Source organism: Sinohyriopsis cumingii, chromosome 18 (genome assembly GCF_028554795.1).
Source record: "Sinohyriopsis cumingii isolate HCF-2022 chromosome 18, ASM2855479v2, whole genome shotgun sequence".
NCBI classification, from domain to species: Eukaryota; Metazoa; Mollusca; class Bivalvia; order Unionida; family Unionidae; genus Sinohyriopsis; species Sinohyriopsis cumingii.
In genome coordinates, this window is record NC_142978.1 from 97,185,571 (window position 1) to 97,196,034 (window position 10,464).

The 10,464-nt window shown below is 34.1% G+C and overlaps 1 long non-coding RNA gene across 1 annotated transcript; it reads left to right on the plus strand.

Moving 5' to 3' along the window:
• The first annotated feature begins 239 nt into the window (after nt 1-239).
• Nucleotides 240-10,055, plus strand: LOC149777550 (uncharacterized). The gene is made up of 2 exons (XR_016416188.1): nt 240-2,262; nt 5,368-10,055. It is a non-coding gene; the product is annotated as an uncharacterized LOC149777550 (long non-coding RNA).
• The last annotated feature ends 409 nt before the right edge of the window (nt 10,056-10,464 follow it).

A 10,464-nucleotide genomic window follows, 5' to 3' on the forward strand; every position in this document is an offset into this window, starting at 1 on the left:
AAATGAAAAGTTAAAGTTGACAAAAACATTACAAGCTTAAATTCTCAAACCTTCCATATTGTTGTCTCACCATTTTTTGTACTATATATACACAATTTTCCAAGTTCAAAATTGTTCTTAAATTTTTTAATATGTTCTATATGTAAATGTATTCTTTCTTTAATCATGTATGCAGCTATTACTACACATTCAGATGCATATTGAACAAGCCCCCAAGGAGGATCTTGTATACAGCTATTACTACACATTCAAATGCTTATTGAGCAAGCCCCCAGGGCAGATCTTGACCATGCAGCTAATTTTCTCTTTAAATAATGTTGTTGTTATTACATGTTATTATTATTATAGCAACTGTTATTCTTTTGTACTTGAGCATATGGTACAATGTTCATGAGAAAAAGTTCAGTTTAGTTAAATATTCATACTCCATCCCTCAGTCAAATTTTCACTTTCATCAAATGGTGAACTTGATAAAAATGTTGATAAAGGTGAGGGAGGTCTTGAAGGGTGAGTATGAGAAGCTCTTGGAGAACAAGAATTACATTATGCATTCAAATCAGACCTGTGCCTCGACTGCATTGTGGTGACTTCGGATTGGCAGTATTGAGTCTCTTTAACTGAATACAGCATTGTAGTGACTTCCGATTGGCAGTATTGTCTCTTTAACTGAATACAGCTTTGTGGTGACATCTGATTGGCAATATCGAGTCTCTTTAACTGAATACAGAATTGTGGTGACTTCCGATTGGCAATATCGAGTCTTTTTAACTGAAGACAGTTGTGGAGACATCTGATTGGCAATATCTAATATCTTTAACTGAATACAGAATTGTGGTGACTTCCGATTGGCAATATCAAGCCTCTTTAAATGAGTCATCTACTTGATCATGAGCCTGACCAAATTTAGTAAGATACTGCTGACATGGAGGAATATAAAAATGATGAGTTTGTGTCGCTGCCATCATTAGGGCCTAAAGTGTATCAAATGATATTAAGATAAAACATGTCCTCCGACGATCCATTGTCTGACAGTTATGTCTGCTATGTTGGGGGAGGATGATGAATGTCAGTGTCTGCCTGGCTGCGTATTTTCCTTGCAGGATGCATGGGTTCTCTGCCATATATGGGCAGGAGAATGGCTGACATGGTATTTGACTCTGTCCATGTAGTGAATGCCATTTTGAAACTTAGTGTTGTGAATCATGGATCCCACTATTTTCAGTCTTATTTCTATATTACAGCCATGGATTCCCACATGGGATGACTCTTGTCTATTGATTTGCTTTATGTTAAAAAGGACTGCAGCAGGAGAATTGGCAGACAGTCATATGAGAAGTCCTCAGCTGTTATAATCCAAGTCGGTGCGACGGTGATGCAAGTTTGTGTGACTGGGATACATGTTGGTCTGACTGATGCAAGTTTGTGTGATAATGTTGGTCCATGGAGTGTTTTTTTATTGCCACTGTGCTCATATTCTTTCAAAGCAAAAAGCAAAATTTTCACTTAAAGTGATTATGAACTGTTCTGCTTCATTGAATATGAAGTAAAACATAGAATAGGGTTTGTTATGGATTTTTATACTCAGAATTTCTGCCATTTTCAACAGTCTGGTGTGTACATTGACTTTCTGACCTACTATTTTGAGGCCATACTTTCTTGCCTGCCTTTGTACATCAGTACTTGATGAACTTCTGTATAGAGCACTTGGCTTATACTTTTCATCACATACTTCCTAATAATAATTTTGGGTACAGTCTCCTCTTTGATATGAACACTGGACACAGGGTCTTGTATGAATTTATGTACAAGTCTTTTGCGAATTTATGCACATGTAAGATTTTTAAGTGTATTAACAATTGCCAAAATCACAATTTTAATTTAAATATTTTGCACAGGCTCCCATTTTGTAGAAATGTTTGGAGCACAAAGAACATACTCGTGTCTGTTTTCATATGGCTGAACATTTACATGTTTGAGACCATTTTTGTATGCTCTGTCTCCTTCCATTCCAAATAAGCTGTTACACTCTGCAACTCTACTACCAAAGGACAAGCCATTTGCAATGAGCCACTGTCTGATATTGATCATTTTATATGCTTTACTTGACAGGATTTTACAATGTACTGAATGGGCTCTTAAGAATAGCGCTGCTTCTGTATCTTGTTAGCTTTTCCTGATGATGGCAGAAATCTAACGCTGGGATGACTCACATCTGTGGATTGTTTTATGCTAGAAGACTGTACCGCTGAACATTGGAGAAAGGTATTGCATTTAAGTTCTTGTCCTGAATCCACCTTTTTTACATGACCACTTGATATAAGTAGACCCATATTCATATTTGATTTTCCTACAGAACTAGAACCAGCCAAGGTAGCAACAGGAGAGGTATTGTCAAGTCGCTGATGTTTCTTTGGTGGGGCCTCACTCTGTAATTCATCTTTCATACTGTGCTTTGTTCCTCCAACCTTCTTATTTTCCATCAATTTATATAGCTTGTTTGGGCATTTATCCATGATGTTTAGAAATTCTTGTATGCATTCTTCCAACTTATCCGAAGTGATATTTTTATCTACATAATAGTACCATTCTTTTCCTTCACTCGATTTTGGTATGTCCCAATTTGACCATTGACAAGCCAGAAGAATACAGATGCAGGCTATGACACTTGGATTGTGTTGCAGACAGAAGGTGGTCATATGGAGGCAGTTAGTGGCAAAAGAGTAGGACATGTGTGCTAGATCCTTGCTAGCTTGTATGAACTGGCAGGTCTTGATAACAATCGGGTGGGCATGAGTCACTGTAACCTCAAAACCTAGAGTCTGCAGCAAGATTTCCTCATTGTTGAGCAGGATATTAGCTTGCTTTAGGTAGGCCTCATTTTTTAAATCAATTGCTTGATGCAGACATCCATTAGCTGCTTGAATCACATGTTCGACTTTTCTCTCTTGCTCCTCTGCTTTAGCTGCAAGGAATATACAAGCTTGGGCCATCTGTTGATGTGGAAAGCATGTAAAGGAATGGAACATGTAGAATCTGTGCATGTAGATGATGGCAGTATTGATACATAGATGAGTTAGTGCAAGTTTATGTCCCATATCTTGGATTAAGCTGGCAGTCAGCTGTCTGTAAGAGAGTTCTTTGGTGGCATCAATCCCATTTTTCCGGCTGGGGGTGTTCTCTAGTTGAGCCTTTGTAAATATCCACCTATTCCCATCCATTTTCTTCAGTTCCAAGACTGTAGTGATTAGAATCTATAAATTGCATATTACACAAGTATATTTATTCCCTTTATTAAATTTAATAAATAACCTCTCATGTGGGGTGTGAGATGAGTTATCCAGAGTACCTTAAACATGTACAAAGAACCTGACTTATGTGGAGATGTAAGGTAAGTTACCAGTATAAATAGCTCAGCCTGCAATTATAAGAACTAATACTTGACACTCTCAAAGCTGAGTTCTCACTCAGTTTACCTGTTCACTTGCCTCAGGCTATTTGAGTTGCTTTCATAGATGAGGTATAATACAATTTTTATAAAATAGTACTCAATGTCATTTGTACATTTGGAAATAGTATTTGCCACTGCATTTCCTGTCTATTAATGCTTCCTTAATGGGTAGACATAGTATCCTGTTTCCTAATCTTAACTGACAACAGTGGGTTAATTAGCAGGAATAATTATAATAACTACTTTATTTATAGAGGGTGACGCTATTAATTACAAGAAAATCCCTGTGGCACACTATTATTTCCATAATTTCATACATGGTACATATTTACACTCAAAATAAAGAAAGGTACATATAATTCCTTATAGGGAAATGGAAAAAGTAATATAATTTCCTACTTAAAGAAAACAAACAAAAAGCCATCAATAATTAGCTCAATTTATTGATGAACATAATAGAAAACTGCTCCAACTTTGAACATCTTATGTATATACAGTACATAGATAACAAAATGGAAGATTTTGAGAACTTGTGTTTTTGGTTGAAATGTATTTGTCAAACCAAACCAGTTCCAAATTTTCATCCATTTAATAAGATACTGTAATTAAATGTATTTATATTTTCATACATAAGCATGTATTCATTTGGTCTGAGTTTATTCAGCATTTGCAATTTTAAACAAAATGTTTTATCAACTCAGAATTTTTGTTCAGTTAAACAATATTTATTTTAGAAACTTTGTCAAGTGCAACTAAAAACATTCTGGTGTGTGATCAACCGCTCCAGTGGCCTAGTCATTAGAGCATCTGCCTCAGATGTGAGAAGTTGCAGGTTTGAACCCCAGCCGAGTTATACCAAAGACTTATAAATATGTTACTAACAGCTCCCTCACTAGGCACTCAGCATTAAGAGGCCATTGTTAGGACTGGTCGGCCTGGTGTCAGGATAATGTGACTGATTGGGACATCATGCTACATATGTCTGCAGCATGATGCCCCAGTGCTAGACATCACTATAAATATCCACACTGCAGACATCATAGTGATATGACTGAAACATTTTTATAAAGTTATGTTGGAAATTCAAATCACACACAATTTTTCAGTCCTATCTGAGGCACACACTCTAACCACTAGGGCACTGGAGTGGTCTTTACATAAATTGTCATTTAATTTTTGAGAGGGGGAGGCAGGGACATTTTTTCTGTCACCATTTTCATTATGAGCCAACATGATGGATATAGTGTTTTTGTTTTTCTCATATAAATCGGCTAAAGTAGGGCTGGGTTATTTTTGTGGAAAAAGTCCAGCCTCTCAGCCCAACCTCAAAAATTTCATGGTTGGTCCATTAAATACAAATGTATGGTTGATGTTGTAGGGTTTAATACCATTTTTCAGCACAAGATAGGCTATACATTTGGGCAATATAAATGGTGGAGGAAGAACCCAGGAAAACCCCTGAAAGAACCACCAAGCCACAAGAAGCTGCTGGCAAGCTTTCTCATGTACCCACACTGGCTGAGCCCAGGACTTGAACCCACACAGACAGGTTAGATGACAGGGAGCCAAAACGGTGAGCACTTGAGACCACTGGGCCACTTGGGGCCCCTAAATATATGCTATTTTTCTTAATTTGCGAACATGAATTAGAATAATTAAAATTAAATATTAGGCCAATTCAATCTGGACATTCTCAAGGAAGAGGTACGAGTTACAATAGGTCAAAGATCAACAGGAAAAAGCAAAATATGTTTGGTAAACACATGCTAAAATAAGCAGAAGTTTATATAAATTTTATTTAAAATTAATGTTTATTGTGAAATTTGACAGGGTAATTTATTATTTTTTAAAAAATTCTTAAGCTCTGCTGGTCAATTCAAGATGAGCTTATGGGATGGCCTGTTTATTATGTCTTTCAGTGTCAAGTCTTTCCAGTTGGACAAGTTTGTGGGGCTCTTGGTGGTCAAGTGCTCTAATGCATTTGCCTTTACCAATCACTGCCAAGTCACATCCGTCTGCTGAGAAAAGGCATTAAACATAAAGTTGTTATGGGCTTTAATGCCATTTTTCAGGAAATTCAAGCCTGCATGCAATACCAAAACAAATCCAGGAGTGCTTGGGTCGACTATTTACTTACAAATTTAAACTTTCAAAAGATTATATTGAGAAGCTATACCTCATCAGATCCGTCTGTTGAGACAGGGTGTGCTGGCCCACTTCCAGGACCTCCACATTGTGATTACCGTATTTACCATATATGCTGGCCCACTTCCAGGACCTCCACATTGTGATTACTGTATTTACCATATATACTGGCCCACTTCTAGGACCTCCACATTGTGATTACCATATTTACCATATATGCTGGCCCACTTCCAGGACCTCCACATTGTGATTACTGTATTTACCATATATGCTGGCCCACTTCTAGGACCTCCACATTGTGATTACCATATTTACCATATATGCTGCCCCACTTCTAGGACCTCCTTATTGTGATTACCGTATTTACCGTATATGCTGGCCCACTTCCAGGACCTCCACATTGTGATTACCTTATTTACCTTATTTGGTGGCCGACTTCCAGGACCTCCACATTGTGATTACCGTATTTACCTTACATGGTGACCCACTTCCAGGACCTCCACATTGTGATTACCGTATTTACCTTTTATGGTGGCCCACTTCCAGGACATCTGCTATTTGTGTGTATGGACACTTAATCATGTTTCTTGTATATGTATTCATTTTAGAAATGTTGTTCCAGTCTTTCAATTAAAAATCCTCTTGAGAACAGAAAAGTTACAGCATATAATTTTCATTTAAAGACATAATAAAAAACTAAAACTCAGCAATAATGATGAAAGAAAATTATGCTTTGAAAATAGATGTCTGGGAATTCTGTAAATACACAAATCTGCTCAAAATTTAAATTATTTTCTCAGTACTTTGTTACTCAAGCATTTATTTTCTGATACATAATTTGCTGTTAAATCCCTGATGACTTCAAACTGATAGTGGAACAACTACAAACAGAACCTTAATGTACTTGTCTCACACCATATGATACTTTTTTAATGCACCAATTTCAATATAAAATTTGCTAATCCTAATTCATTTGAAACTTTTATAATAAAATCTATTAGTAAAATTGTGTTATATACATTTTGTTTTTATCTCTCATAGGTTACAATAAAAAGAAGAAAGAAAAAAAAGACTATTTGTTTTAATTCCAAGTGTTTCAGAATGCAAATTGTTTTAAGAATGTTTTGTCTGTTTAATTTTTCTTCTGTTAAAATATATAATTGAATTGCATCAACTGCAGCCCATTGATTCCCATTTTTATAAAGTTTTTCTTTTCTTTATTAAAACCATTAATATTCCACATTTAATTCCAATTGTTATGGCATCATTTCAATATTTTTTTACCTTTCTTGATTTTTTCATTATTTACCATTCTTGTGACCTCCAATGAAGTCTCATTTTCATATTTGGTGACAAATCATTCTTTTTCAGTGTTTTTCTGTTTCAGTGGTTAATTAATGTAATTTTACTGCTTTTCTGCCTTTTTTCTTTCAAGCTCAAGTCTCAGCCAAAAAGGGTGAATCAAATGATTTTCATAGGCAATAACCTAAATGGAAGTACAAGTCGTTTAAGTGCATTTCTTTTAGCTATGAGCAGACCTGTCAATACATTGCAGCATGGAAAACTTAAAGTATAATATCAATGTACTATTGCTATGTCACTATTTTTTTAAGAAACAACATATTGTAACAAAAACAAGTTGGGAAAAATAAATTCTGATGAGTGCAATGTTCATTTTCCTCTCCTTCAATGTTAAACACTCTACTGCTTGGACAAACAGATAAGCAGATTTATAATTTAGTAAAACTGTGCAGTGGAAAGAAAAGTTGGAAGACTTAGTTGCCACACAGTCTATTAGACTTACTAAACAATGTTTTAGTTTATGTTAAAAAGGATTGAATTGGTTGCTTGGAATAAGATTTAAAACTCTTTTGTTTCCCTTCATTTACTGATAGTGAACTTAAGTTGCATGACTTAAGCTGTATTACTGCGCTACAACAGGGACCCCAAATACTCCCCATACACATTTACAGTCTGTGTCACCGTGCACATTTACACACTACACATTTACAGTCTGTGTCCCCATGCACATTTACACACTACACATTTACACACTTTGTATCCCCATACACATTTACACACTTTATGTCCCATTATCCAAGTTTCACTTTTTTGCCTCTTGTTCATAACTGCACTTCAAACTGCATGGTGGCTTTCAAGTTGTCCTGCTTAGCTCTGAAAATGGAATTAAGCTGTGATCATTCAGGAGCTCTGTCTAGGAAGCAGATTTCTGTGTTGTCTCAGAAGAGATGGATCTCTCAGGCCCCTATGTGTGGTTGGTTGATTTGATTGTGTTCTAGAACTTCTGGCAACTATTTAATTATAAAAATATAAAACTCATGACAATCCTAGTACAAAGTGATTTGTGGCATCTTCTTTTATCCAGTGGACCAGTTTCACAATACCTGAATATAATCCTCTCTGGTTATCTCACAAAATCTCACAGTTCCAAAATGAGGCACTCACTGTTGGGTGATTTACATAGAATAAAAATGTCAGAATGTGAGAAGTATAGAAGATTTACAGTGTTTAACATCAAACATTTCAAAGAAATCTTAAATTTGAGCAGTGCGTGTGTTAGTGGACAAACATTCATGCTAGTATCATGCACCCATGCCTTACATTGCACGAAAAAGAATGCCCTGGAGTAAGGATAATAGGTGTAAGTGTGATGTTGAAATCCAACTTTTCACAATCTGTTATTACTCTCCAAAATTGTTAATGGACTGGAGTTTTAAAAAAAAAAAAAAGAAGAAATGAATTTCCATCAGATTTATGATTACATGTATTTGGTAGAGAAAACAAAAACTGATAAAAGGAACATATTTTGAAAAAGGAAATTGCATTTGCATTTTTTGTTGAAAGGTATGTCAAACTAAAGTTTCAAGGAAAAGACCTTATTTGTGTATGTAAAAAGTTATTGCATCCATGAAAAATAAAATATCAAATCTATAGAACAATTCTATTTTAAATTAAAATATCTAAACTACAGAATATTATTTAAAATTAAACTATATTATACTGTTATTTAAAATTAAAATATTTAAACTACAGAATATTATTTAAAATTAAACTATATTATACTGTTATTTAAAATAAAAATATCTAAACTACAGAATATTATTTAAAATTAAACTATATTATACTGTTATTTAAAATTAAAATATCTAAACTACAGAATATTATTTAAAATTAAACTATATTATACTGTTATTTAAAATAAAATAACTTAGGAATGTTATTTAAAATTAAAATATCTAAACTATACATAAACGTTTTTTTAAAACTTGAATAGCAAAACTATAGAATGTTATTTTTTTTAATACAGAACTATAGAATATTTTTAATTGAAATACCAAACTACAGAATGTTATTTTAATTAAAATACCTGAGCTCCTTAAAATTTTATTAAAATCCAAAATTATTGAACAATGTTATTTTTAATTAATTTTTTTAAAGATAAGACTAAGATCCAGGATTCTGAAAATGGGGTTTATGTAGACATTTTCATGGTTTGAATTCAGCAATAGTCCATTAGGCAGAGACTAGCAGATCTCATTACAGACTAATACTGATATTAGTCTAAGTTGACTAAGTAAAATTTTATTTTAAATTTTAAATTTCACATAAAGTGTGAGTAAGGCTGCTGCCTTCTGAATCAGCAAGGATAGTGTTTTTTCCACTGATTGTAGTTGCAGTTTGTTTAAAATTTATACTTATAAACATGCTTTGATAGCTAAACTGTATATACTGCTAAACATTGTTTGACAAATAATATCGACACTGAAAAAGAACTTGCTTGAACTGGTTTAGTGCAAAATAAGATAAAATACATCCTAAAACAAATTTTTAGTATAAGACTATTTTCTAAGAGATATTTTCATTTTCATGTATTTTTTGTTTAAAATGGGAAATTTGTTTATTATTATTCTGAATGCCCGTACTTGTTTATCAACATGTACATGATGCCATATTACAGAGGTCTCTGAAATACTTAATCACATATATTTGGACACCGGTTTTATATCTGGGACACAGTTTTTACAAATATTTATGAATCATGTGGCTGTACAAATGAGTCATACGTTTGTGTCAGTTGATTGTTATTTCAATTGAGTACAATTGGGTTATTTTGATTACATGATATTATTTGAATCTGACTCTCATTGCATGACATTATATGAGATTATTTGAATCTTATTTCCATTACATGAGATTATTTTAACCTCTTTTTCATTACATGAAATTACATGAGATTGGATGAATCTCACTTCCATTATGTGAGATGATATGAATCTTGCCATCATACATCTGAAGATATGAATCATTTTTTTGTTTTCCTGTTTGTGAATGTTTGGATAAAGTAATTGAATGAGACGTATGTTTAGAGCATGAAGGAATCACCGTATTTGTAGTGTATATATTTTTATGAATTCATATCATAAACTTCCATCTTTTATCACATTGTGTTGTGTTGTCATTTTATCCAAGCATCTATAATGGTATATCGTGTTACACACACACACACCCGATGTACATGTTGCCATTATGAGAGTACATAAAAAGAATATGATGCAATAGCTGGGTGGCAAGTTCAAAGGCTTTAATTGGTGGCTTTAGCTTTCATTCTTGTGTTCATTTTTGAGTGAAGTGGAATAAGCATTGCACGTGACCTCAGAATCAAGACATGTTGAGACTTAGACAAAATGCCATTCGCAAATTGGATACCCACGGTAAGTATTTTGGGGTTCAATGGCAAACTAAGATTGTAATGAGATTCAGAAGAGTGCTTAAGTTGCTAGAACTGATGGGACACTTGCCAAGATTAAGAAAGTTTGTAATGCCTAGCTTATTGCTTGGAATAAGACCTT